Source organism: Varroa jacobsoni, unplaced genomic scaffold (assembly GCF_002532875.2).
Source record: "Varroa jacobsoni isolate VJ856 unplaced genomic scaffold, vjacob_1.0 scaffold_842, whole genome shotgun sequence".
In the NCBI taxonomy this organism is placed as follows: Eukaryota; Metazoa; Arthropoda; class Arachnida; order Mesostigmata; family Varroidae; genus Varroa; species Varroa jacobsoni.
Genome location: NW_019213744.1, coordinates 186531 through 199347, shown reverse-complemented (window position 1 = coordinate 199347; position 12817 = coordinate 186531). Strand labels below are relative to the sequence as shown.

Sequence of the window (12817 nt, the reverse complement as noted above, 5' to 3'; positions counted from 1 at the left end):
TAGCAATACAGCTTCGCCTATTCATTTCATTAGAACAATGCTTCTCTGTGTATTTGTAGTATAATGACGTGCTACCAATTTAAGGAGACGGGTATCTGAAAGCACGCTTACCGTTGCTGGTTGATTCGATCACTTATCATATTTAAGCTGATTAAAGATATGAATTTTTTAAAATTTAAGGGCAAAATTCTTCATAAGCTACGACTAGTCTGAGCATAAATCTGTGACGCTTCGACCTTTTTATTTGTCAAGAGCAGTAGCCAGTGTTACGGTAAACGTCGATAATCGTAGCTCATATACTTGAACATTACTACCATCATCAATATTTTTTTGGCCATGAGGCAAAAAAATTGGCGCACATTTTTGAACTTGGCGATATTTTCTCAGGCTACCTAAAAAGCAGCTCGAATTTGAACAAACAGAAAGCGATATCACATATTTCATATTTTACACATAAAAATTTAACATCGTCTGGAAATTTAGTCTTCTCAAAGCTGACCCTTGGCTTGGAACGCTTCCTGTATGTTTCTCTAGTAACAAACTCTCCACCTCCAGTCATTGATTCGTTTGTCTATCCATTCCTGTGAAACCTTAGAGTGGATACCTACACTCGAACAAGACACATATGCCAAACCAACTTCCTACAACATTTTTGCTACTGCCTAAGCCATTGCTGAGTTAAAATGTAAAAGCCTTTTAGATGAACGTCGATACAACCGTCATTTAGTCGGCTATGAGACAGAGACTGAATTTCCGACTCAGAAAACCGCTAATTCAAGCCATCCGTCATACACATGCCATTCCAATAATAAATTAGTTCTTACATGATATCATTGCTTTTATTCACGTAGAGAGTTTCAGCTTGGATATCTACGCCCTTACTTGCTGCTCTGAAGTGCCGAACGTGCACTACTTCGAAAAATAAAAAGCTAAATTTATGCTAAAATGCCAGATTTTATAACCCTGCTCATTATAAAGGAATAGCATGTTAATCTAGAAGATACACTGCTTAATGCATGCCTTATTTTTTATCACAGGACTGCCTGCCTACACTCCCATTAGAAAAATAGTGGCTAGCTGAGACGTGTCTTCGATAACTTTGAAAGGCCACTCTAAGTCATTCCAACTATTTGCAGACTAAAGGCAGCGGTTGCGTCAGAGAACACGCAGGTGCGAGCCGTTGGAGAAATTTTTATTGGATTACTAAGTAGATACACGTCGTCTTGCTGGAAGCTCCTAGTGGTCTACCCTCAAGAGCATGTCACATGTCAGTTCATCGAGGCTAGAGAGAGCCTTAATGCGTTCGCTGAGAATGTTTTTCCACAATCGACAATAAACCCATGTATAGGACCTGTCTCACAGTCCATGCTACTATACGGAAACATGCCCTATTTTGAGAACGGATCATAGGTAGGCTACACTTTGACACCTTCCATATGCTTGATAGCGTTGGACACTAAAGATGGGAGAAACCTCAACATCTGCCGACTCTGTCATACCAGCAAATATAGTTTTATCAATTCGATCTGTTTTTCAGAGCTACCTTCAGCATGATTTATTCCCTTATGAAAATCCTAAATATACCAACTTCTACTGCACTCAAGAGTGAGCTGTGACGTTTACGTTCCGAATTAATTATATAGCCAAATTAGGTTATTAATTCACGATGAAACGATAAAGCCGTACTAAGCCCTACTCGATAGTTATAGCGCCAATGATTGACACGGCCCCAACCAAGAAGTCCTTTGCAGAAAGGCCAAAAAGATGCAGAAAGGAAGCGCTTATAAAATAAGTTCTAGTTAAAGTTTTTACTTGTTGAGTATATTCGCTAGAATCTACCAAGCGATCATAGGACACGCCCAGAGACTTTTTCATATGCCAGTTTCTTTGTTGTCTTTCTCCGTGTCATGTTTCGATAAGTTTTGTCATACACGACCCAGGGCAGAAGATGCGTTGTCTACATCATGTCTCTGCCTTCGGTTATATCAATCGAGTTGATGTCCTGCAGGAAATACTCTGATTCAACGGGAATTTGCGGGTTTCCGGTGCTTAGTACTGCCATTTCGTGTAATGAAGTGAAACCGGATGACTACACAAAACACGAACGATGCCGAGTATTGCTGCGTTGAGGATTCAGCATAAAGCAACGAAGAAAGGCTTTCTTAGTTAGATTGTATATTGGCGTAGGGCCACAGGGCTCGTTCGTGGGTACTGTCGCCTGGCCCGTAATGTGAGAATTATAGAAGAAGCTCTTCGGAACATTCTGCTACAATGATCTCTTTTCGTATCACCATGATTTGCGAAATCATTTTTGTCACAACAAGATCGATACTGATTTTTATAGACGCATAAGAATGATTATGAGCACTTCATTCTGTCAGCACTTATTATGTATTATCCAGCTTAAATTGAAATCCATTAATGAGCGATGCTGTTTTTTTTTAATTTACATTAGCAGCGCTCCGACAACTGAGGACATGCACCAATTTTTCCATGGAATTTTGCACGTACAACTAAGATAGAAAACAGGTAAGAGGTGTCCGAAGTTCTGTGCTCTGTTTGCACACAAAGAGAAATAACTGTAATCTTGATTAGGAATTGCCGTGAGAGTGCCCCGAAAGAAATCGTGCAGACCAAGAAGAAGCCTCGGTCCACTTAGCGATAGAGTATCATTGCTCGGCTACACAACAAACGCTATACGTCCAACCTAAGGGACTGCTTGTTGCGGCCTGCAGGAACCAATAAAACACAGATCTTAGATAACTTAAGCAGAGCATCTGCACTTCATGACTACTCTGAAAAATTACGGTACCCGTTACTTTTTCCTATTTATTTAATCATACATCTCGTGTAGTATATGTCTGTGGCGGGGCCTAAACCGACGACTTTAACCAGAGGTTTAGGCGCCTAAGCTGTCTAAGCTTCATCATCCAAGCGCAAGGGAGCAATGAATACCTGGGGTGTATCGAAATTGATGCTACATGTAAAGCGACAAATAAATACACGTTATTTCTCGCTGCGTAATATTCGGTACCGCGATACCCAAAGAGTGGAGGAAAAAACACTGATACCTTTAAAGCAAAGTGCACTCATTGAGGCCGATTGAGTATCGATTATCTACTAAGACTACTAAATATTACTTCCTCAGCTGTAAATAAAAGTTAATTAGCCGGCGTCGTCCACTTCTATTCTAAAAAATATGAAACTAGACCACATGAGGCGGTCCTGCCTGATGTTCCCTGGTTATAAAGGACTGGTCTTCAATCAAATACGTAGATCTGTAGCTTTCTATATCGAAAATATTATAAGGCGAATGAACGTTAGCGGCAGCTTTTCCAGGATCAACATTGTAAACAGAAGGCATTCACAAAATACGGCGGTAGCGCTTGTGGTCTTCATGTATTTTACCAATCCTCTAAGCGATGTGCGAAAGTTTTCCGTCCAACACTTTGTTTATATAGATGCCGGTAAGGCATGCATGAGGAAAATGGCTGTAAAATTCATCAAGATTGTAACAGGTATTAAGTAGTTAAATGATCAAAAGAGAGTAAGCTGTAGCTATCGATCTTAAAATTCGACACCCAAAATGCAAAACTCAAAAGTAGAATGTGTACTAGAGGACGCACAACTCACTAAGCCGTACGACGTGTAGGACAACTATGGGAGCACGTCTCCTGAGTCGTTCGGTGTCCTAAAAGACGTTCTTATTATAGTGAAGATCACCGTATGGGAACGTAAAATGATCAACGTCAGATGTAGTAGTATTGCCGATGTACACCGCAGTTATTTAGCATAGCTTGTATAAAATTTCTGTGAGAATATTTTAATCGCGAATCTGATTTGGTACAAATAGGAAAAAAGGCTAAACTAAAGATCGCTGCCCATATGAGATAGTAAACTATCTGTATATGTGACGAGTTAACAGAAATTAACAAAAATAGTATATAGCTTTAATGATATTCAATAAGTATGTGCTAATATAAATAATCAAACCCTTATATCATCACATCGTCCTTTTTTCCGTGACAATGAAAAAACAGTTCAGGTCGTTCGTAGGCAATACTAAAGCGTATTATTTTTATTAAAACCTAGCTATTTTCTACGCATCCCCATAGTTTTCTGTTATCTTAGCCAATCCGCCTCCGCCAATCAAAGCTTTTAGAGCTCAAGTCGAACGAAACAATGAACATCTCAAAGATAATTTGGCTCGTTTTCGTAATTTGAAGTCTAAAGGAATTCATTCTAGTGGTTATAACATAGTTAGTGTTTGCTTATAGGCTATATTGTACCTTTCGAATTGTCTCGTACTGTTTGTAATTTAAATCACTTTTACTTTGAATACAGTTAGAATTAAAATCTGGTTCGTTATTACTTTGTTGTGTATCCTTTGTTTATCCTAGAAACTATCTAAAGGCTCCCTCCCTAGCAAAACGAAAACACATTCACATCAACACTAAGATGAGCTCTGCCATTTTAAAGCGGATTACGTAGTTATCGGTATAAGCGTATTTCTTTTTTTTATTGGGTTATCGTTAAATCGGGTTAAAATGTCGGCGATGCCTGCTTTTTTTTTGCAGGCAAACATTGACCGCCCTATATCTGTCACTTATATGACGAAAATAAACTCTGGAATCTAGCATCAAATCCCGTGAACCATGTGCTACGGATTTCACAAAGCTATCACCCAGAGTCACTTTCTACAAATAATGAGCAGAATATAAATGAAATGTGCTGAATATTGTAAGTTGATGCCAGATGTGTCTGAAGTCTCATTTCAAATCAAAGCTACATCAGAAGTTTCGACATAAAAAACGCCAAGCTTGAACGTATAAGATTTCGCTACTTTATTTCTACAGGTAAAAGACAGTTTTTAGATGCGCTGCTCTGTTTAGAAAGTTCGCCGGAACCGCTGGTACACAGCCAGGAATATTGAGTCATAATCAAGATCCGTTTCACCCTTTCCTTGGAAGCGGCCTTTAGGGGACGACACATGTGTACCACTTGCCTTTAGTTACTTGAATTCTATACGAGACTCCAATATATTATGGGTCGTAAGCGACGTACACGTATACGTATTAGGCCAAATACAGGAGCGGCGATAAGATGGGGATTTCCGGGATATGATGAATAATCCAATAGACAATGATACGAGCGCGGCACGGGATGGTGCATTATCGCGATGAAAAGCCGACGAGGTGTTTTTACCGAAGTCTAGCCCTTTGGAGGTTTTCACGATATTTTAAGTATTTCTCGGTAATACTATACTACTGAGTACGGTAATACTAAGCACCGCAAAACACATGATCAGGGCTAGTAGTAATAAAAACTACTGTTCTCTACCACTGGTTTATTACTGAACAATATTATAGCTTACCACCTAGTAACAACGATTGCCTTCCTTTTAGACATGGTACCGAAACTCTATATACCGTTCTCGCAAAATTTGTCCATATCCTTTGTTGATAAAGATAAAACCCATCATTGTCTCCCCAAAAGATCAGAAAACGAATGCTTTGATGTTTTTGTCTTATTTAAATTTAGCTAAGGTCCATCTTAGTTTAGTTAAAGGTTGGCCAGTAAACTGCAGAAAGCCAGTTAGTTCGAACTAAGTAAATTAGGTTGATCTAGTCCAATGAATTTAGAACAAGATCCAATAAATCTGGGGACCTTTCGTGTGCTACAACTGGTCTCTACCAGTCGGGGTTCCACACTATCGTGCATCTTAATGTGTCTTAATATGGGTGATAGTAACAAATAAAGAAAGAGAGCTGACAGAAACGACTGTACAAAGTAAGCCATTAAAGTAGGCGGTTCGGTAATCCTAGAGGTAAAGGATTCACCTGGTTTTTAAACAAAACGTTTGTGATGGCATTTTTCATTGTCGGTGTTAAAGGTGGAACGAATTTATGTACAAATATGGGGTGATTATATTTGATTTAAATTCTAAATTTAAATGATTTGGGTCAATGGTATCTCTCAAGATTTATGCAAATACCGGTCGAGCGTTTATCCTGCCAGATCCAGCACACAGATTCGGTATAGCACAGAAACGGCAAGCGTCTGTGTTTCGCCTACAAGTTCTGCACTGGTGGCGTCTTATTTGCCAGCGTACGCAGAACGTTTCACCTGCTCCTTGGTTAATGAACTAAATTGGTTCTTCATGATTCGTCGTGTTTGAATCTATGGAAGGAAACCAATAACAAAAAAGGGGCTTTTAAACTAAGTTCCTTGAATGCGTTAAGTAAACGTATGATGCACGGTGAAATGGTTTATGTTATGACATGTATGTTACAAGTACAAGTTAATTCCTAGAAAGTCTTAGTTACATGGCATTGAGCTGTTATGACGACAGCTATGATTCGTACCTACACGATAAATAAAATACCGGTAATTATTGCATTTTCAATGTAATTCAGGGAAAGGAGCAATTTATATATTTTTTATTATGCATTTTTTAATAGACAGCAAGCGATTTTGGCGATCATAGATTTTATTTCATTTCTTTCTCGTCACTGTCAATTTTTCTCGATTTTTATTAGTATTATAATTTTCTACATTATAATAAGTGTTAATAATGTTACTGTGCTTGTTAGCATATAAATTATTTTCAGATCTGATATTTCGAACATTATCTCTGTGTAACAGCTGTAGTCACAGGCACCGGGTGGTAAAAAACATATGTTATTACGTAGGATCGCGACGGTCCATCTCAAAGAATTACTTTGCAGAATGATGTTCAGATGTCAGTTAAAAAAAAAAACAATCTGGTTATCCATGGCATAACAAAGGCAGTCACGGATTTCATCAAGGACCCTTTCCGCAACATGAATTAAGAATAAATAATTTCTCATCGTTAGTCACGACGGCTAGCCAGACGCGACTCTCCATTTGTGCTATACGTGTGCGGCTACACATGATTTGTGTTCAACGTCTGTCGTCCGTAAAATGTGGAGCCGTGCAATTATGAGTCTCTATGATATTAGGTCATTTCATCAGGCCTCACAAGATCTGTCCCAAACTAGCATCAATAGGAAGCACGACCCGAGAAGAGGTCTCAGTGCTTCTAATGAAGTCTTCAAAAAGAAATTCGCACGTAGAAACGTACTGGTACATAGAAAGGTCGGTGTGCAATGCATTAATTGAATGAGCGACCTTATGTTTATACTGAGTTAGACGCAAATCGAAAAGGTTAGACACATTCTATGTTTGCCAGCTATAGACCAATAATATTATGCAATAAGCATACTCACAATCTTACTTTCTTTTTCCTTTTCTCAAATTTAAATATACGAACTATAACGCCATAGATCTACTTTCCTTCAACACAGATACATATCCAAATGTAAATTTTTCTGTACTCGTTTTCAATGCTTCTGGGTAGGAACACGAAGTGTTACACAAACGGCTGGAGAGGAACTACGTTCATGGTGGACGCGATCAATCTCAGAAGTAGTGAGTCTTAATAGTTGGAAAGTTTAGAAGATTTTTATGCAATAAGTAGCCTTAAACGCTTCATTGGATAATAATGTTTGACTGCAACAGTTTAACATAATTTTATAATTTAGAATCTTGGATGCATGAATTTTTGCGTTCCATTGATTGTGTTCCTGGTGACACCAGGTGTATGTATGTCAAACAGTACTAAATACGTGACTGAAAATGATCGAGGCCTAAACTAAGATTAATTGACACACTTACCTAAAACTATTTATCTGGAACCTTAGTTCTAACGGCTTTTTGCAAGAATTACCTACGACACGTCACAAGGCACTTATAGGAGTACTATCATGGTGCAATCTTCTAAAGCCAATAGCTACAGAAATCACGAGGGCATGACAAAAACCCCTGTTTAATCCTGCCAGGCTTGCACAATAAGTCCCCGTGATAGCTTAGTAATTAATACACGTTGTGGCCTGGGCATAGAAACACGGTTCGTTTCGTGCTGAGAGCTAGTTGTTTGATGGAGCTATGGCTAACGGCGATGCCGGACGTAAAACTCGAAACACATAGGTACACAGAGGCTTGCATAGTAATGATTTCTCGTAATGGCTAAGTTCCCTTTACTGCCATTTTAAACAAGGCCCATATTAGGTTAGGTTAAGAATAGCGCGTCGTGAAAAATGTTTGCCTTTCATTTCCTTCACATACAGAGGCCTTTGATGTTTGTGTTCGTTGGTTGTTTTAAGATCTTAAACCTTTAAGGTGATTCAGAAACATCTAGTATGTCGGTACGATTCGTTGTCGTTTTAGGGTTGTGTCATTGAGCTTGGGAAGCATTGCCGTTGAGTCCTATCAAGCGTGACCACGTAAGTCCTATCCGAAGTATATTTATTATCTATACTGCTGCTTTGCTGGACAAGTTTACTGGTCCTATCAGTACATTCTAAGCAAATACGTTGTCACTGTACAAACAGTCTTCAATTTGTATGTCCTATATTAGCTGAGTAGGCAAAAACCGAGACAAATTTGGCGGGCGCGGAGTAGATGGGACTCAGACCGTCGATCGTATTTGATATTCGAACCGAATGCCTTTATGTGTCAGCAGCACGCCTGTGTCAGTTAGGGGTTCGAATGCTGTGCTGCAAGCTCTTGCTCATGAAGTCGTTAATGTTTCTTGGTGTCAAGCTGCATTATAAAGGTAACTTCAGTCACAAAACGTGCCCGTCCAGATACAATGACAGGACTATCAGGGATAGAATAGCATATCTCGCCGCAGGTGCGACCACAGCGCGTTTAGCGGAACGGCCTTCTTTATCCTTCTATGCTGTTCTTCCTGTACTCGATGCAATCCGACACTCGTATAGACACATAGGCATCAGAACTGTACAGGACTGGCGAGATTTGTTAGGCCTTCACGTGCCCCTTCTCTGTTTTCCGCTATCCGACGTGGCTCGCTGTCGTGGGCATTGGCCACGTTGGTCATCAATGCTGTTGTTGGCGAGGAATCGAAATTGACACGAAGCTAGCAAGCTTCAAATAGTACTTCAGCTTCGCTTCACTATAGCTATCGGCTGTAACAGGTCCATGGCGTGCAGTTAGGCTCACATGGAAACAACTAGGCGTCTTCAAATTGCCATCACCCATACTATAGACGTTCTGAGCATCATAATCAGCTATCCACTAAAGGACGTCATCTTTCAAGGGCTGACTTGGGCTAAATCGTCGTTCGTCTAGCTACGATGAAGTCCGGCAAATAGGAGAAGAAACTTAGGTGACGACATGAGGTCAGTAGCTTTATTAAGACAGATGCCAAACATTACAGCGCAAGCTGCTACGGTGAACTAATGGCATCGTAGGAGCAGCAGCCCTCTCGTATTTTATGATCAATTCTGTCATAGGATACATAGAGCCTGAAGCAGAGGAACGATGCCTTAAGGCTAATAGTAGAATACTGTAGAGATCTGCTCTATTGTACATACAGGTATTCTCAAAGTGAAAACGAATCCAAACATCGGGTTCACTGAAAGTACGCTGCATTTATGTTTTGTTGCACTGCATATACAGGAGACAAGTTAGCAACTACGTACGTGCACGAAATAAGTTAAGCAATATATTATAAAACTTAGACACTTGGCGGTTTTTCTGTCTATTGTAAACGCCCGTTTATTATAATGCCGATGAGCTATTTCCAAGTCCCACATTCATCGATTCACGTTAGACAGACATTGTTTCGCCGGATTCGAGTAGTGCGTAGCCAAGATTGCTCATAAATCCCTAATTAAAACCTAAAATATTGCACGCTACCCTAACGTCGCTATGCATAGGGGTGCGATACGTGGCCCCATTCGTTACCACAGTGGTAGCAGTTGTCTTTAGAGGTCATGCACAGCCAGACAAATTCGTACCTATCAACGTGCTTTCAGCATGTGGCCTAGTGCACCACGAAGACTCTGTGCTGAATAGAACCAGATGCTATCTAGCACAGTACCTTTCTAATGGATGCTGAAAGCGTCTAGGTACTAGATTGTAATAGCAGAAATATATTAGTAGTAATAGATATATCATATGTTTGTTTCATGTTTCCGCTAGTAAGCGCCAATTTAGATTAGATTCTATGGAACAATGATATTTTCCTGGCATTAAACTGGCCTTACTTAGACGTGTCGTCAGGTACATAGTTAGATAAATGTGAACTCTACAATTGCGGATGTAATAAAACCATTATTATGTAAGTATATGTAAAAATATATTTTTAACACAGTTCGGGTGTCACCGGAAATTCAAAATAGATAGGATGCTCGTTTATGTTTAGAGAACTGAACGACAGTTAGATAGTAGTACTATTTTTACCAGTCAGTTGCTGACGTCAATAATCGGTTGAAGGCTATCCTGAGGAAGATTTCTATATATCATGGGTATTCTGATGGGAAAATAATCATATTAATACCTAATATAAACGACATATTATTCCTATCGGAAAATATCTCATATTGTAATTTTAAGTATAAACCACTTAATGGGTCCTTTGGAACATACATAGGTTATTCTACAGTTGACGAAAATGTACCTAAGCGAGAACACAAATTGCATTTAATTACAATTCCTTCTGTAAAATAATGTCTTGGGCTAAAAGTAAATACTCTGTCTCGTACAATGAAATCTCAATCGAGATGTTCGTTTCTCGATTAGCTATCGTTGTTTCACACCAAATGGTTTTCCTATGTTGTCTGCACCCTGCACAAATGTTGCTAGCTAGCCCAATAACAGATTACGAACCCAAATGTCGCATCGTTTCTTTCACTGGCGTCCAAGGATTTTCAACAAAAGTTTACTTCATAAGTTTAATAATTATAAAGACCCTGAACCGGAAACAAAACGAGATCGGTGATTTTCGTACGTAGCACTCGCTAATGCCGCACATCATCGTGCCAATTACCTGGAAGAAAGGCACGGTGCTCGTAAGCGGAAACCACATTAAGACACGAGAATATTACGTAAGATTTAACAAAAAAAACAAAACAATAACTTTATGAATTTCCTACTAAGGATGGACCATGAATAAACAAACATTTTTCGAGCACAAGACTACCTATTTTTCGTCCAGCTAAAACTCCTCAGGACAAATATCCAGAGGTGTGTTGCAGGAAGCGGGAAAAATCGCCCCTTTTCTTGCGCTCGTCCACGAAGCTTTTTCTTTGTCGACTGTGGTAAACTGAGCTCAAGTTAGACTCAGTCGGAACAAGGGTAGACTGAGAAAAGTTCTGTTGTCCATTACTAATAAAAATGACATTTGACAATAACGGGCTTAGCCCAAGGCTACCCAGCTGTAGCCTTGACAAATGTTCGGCGTTTGACGTCGCCCGTAAGAATTAAGGAGCGGACATTGAAGCGAATTTGGTGATAACCAAAGCTATCTGTTTGAAAGAAAAGGTAGCTGAGCACGCCAGGAACGCTCATGGACATGTGGAGGCGTGCGTGTTCTTGATAATTCAACCAACAGTGCTTCATTACACTTATTATTTTTCTCTCGCTTTCGGCAGCCAATAGCAAGATGATAGTTATGCAGACATCGTATTATGTCCATGCTATGTAGTCACAAATAAATTGTCTAAACGATACAGCAGCATACACAGTTGTCAACTTAAAGTTCAAAACTTAACAGCGACTAGAAGGAGCATACAGCTTTTAGTTCATTTTCCAAACCGTTCATAAATCACCGTAGAACGTACCCTTCTTCTATCATTGATACTCGAGTAGGAAGGTAATCACCTTTTAATTGCCCATGCGGTAGACTCGGTATGAAAATTAATCGTTTCAACTACGAGCTTCGTTTGGTGACGTGTCAACAAAAAAAAGTCATCGATTTTCAACTAACCTCACTCCTGACTAAATTTCGCCTGAACATTTTTGCGTATCTGGCCATCAGGCCGATTGCCTATCCCCAAGTTTCAACAGAACATTCTACCAAGAATCTCCTAATCAAGTATAATTTCTTGGTGGTAACTTTCATGAGAAACCTAGACAAATACTATCTACCATTTCATCGCTAAAAGTGTTTTCTCTAAAGGGATCATTTTTATTCGCTTTCGGATAATATAAAGTTTATTTAAGATCTCTAAATAGAGAGCCATTTGTCAGTTTTTGCCCCAGTTCTTTACTGCTTTTAATAGTATATACAGTATATATAGTACCTCTAACGAACAAATAGCGATTGTGTCCCTTTCTACACACGAAAGGTGACTAGGCACCGATATTTTGGCCTAGTTCCTTTCGAACCTGTCGGCCATTTAGATCTACAATATTTTAATCCTAGCTTTGCCAATACAAGCTGTGTTAGTAGTATGAACTAGTTGTATAGCAATGTTAAACATATATGCGTATACTGTGTGACGTCATTAAGTATGACAGATAGGTTCAATAAGATTCACTATAGAATAACTCGAAGGTAGAAGCAGCTCAGTTTCTCCCAAATTTTACTACTATATAACCGCAAATCTGCTCTGTTTACTAGGCCAGATGTTCGGCTCTCGTTCTCAGGCTCGATATAATATCGGCCAAAGAAGGCCATAGAAGTAAAATACTTAAACGAGATATGAGGTATCACACATTGGCGCAGCTCAAAAACCAAGATAGTTTCACTTAGCGAAACCTATCAAGGCAGATTAAACTCTTTACAACGGGAAATTGTATTATAAAACTAAAGGCCTCACTTAACGAAGCCTGTTAAGGCTAAGTAAACTTTTCAGCGAGAAATCATATTACGAAACTAGAGGCCTTGTAGACGACACTGCTTCAGTGCTAGGTCCTTTTCCTATAGCTACCATGTATTCTTTTTAATTAGTACAATTAAGAGAATTAATAAATAACTACATGGTAT

At 39.3% G+C, this 12817-nt stretch overlaps 2 long non-coding RNA genes across 4 annotated transcripts in view; one reads left to right on the top strand and one right to left on the bottom strand.

The window, feature by feature from the left end:
• The window catches only part of LOC111264278 (uncharacterized), a 34315-nt gene that overhangs the window by 3472 nt on the left and 18026 nt on the right, over nucleotides 1-12817 (top strand). The window contains exon 3 of one of the 3 annotated variants that reach the window (XR_002682797.1): nucleotides 1137-1376. The exons of 1 other annotated variant lie outside the window; for it this stretch is intronic. This is a non-coding gene — a long non-coding RNA (uncharacterized LOC111264278). Of the gene's footprint in view, nucleotides 1-1037; nucleotides 1377-12817 lie in introns of those variants that run through there. One more of the 3 variants, XR_002682796.1, reaches the window with a different exon arrangement.
• Nucleotides 7259-12817, bottom strand: part of LOC147752970 (uncharacterized) — an 8220-nt gene continuing 2661 nt past the window's right edge. The window contains exon 2 of the long non-coding RNA XR_015312637.1: nucleotides 7259-10876. This is a non-coding gene — a long non-coding RNA (uncharacterized LOC147752970). The remainder of the gene's footprint in view (nucleotides 10877-12817) is intronic.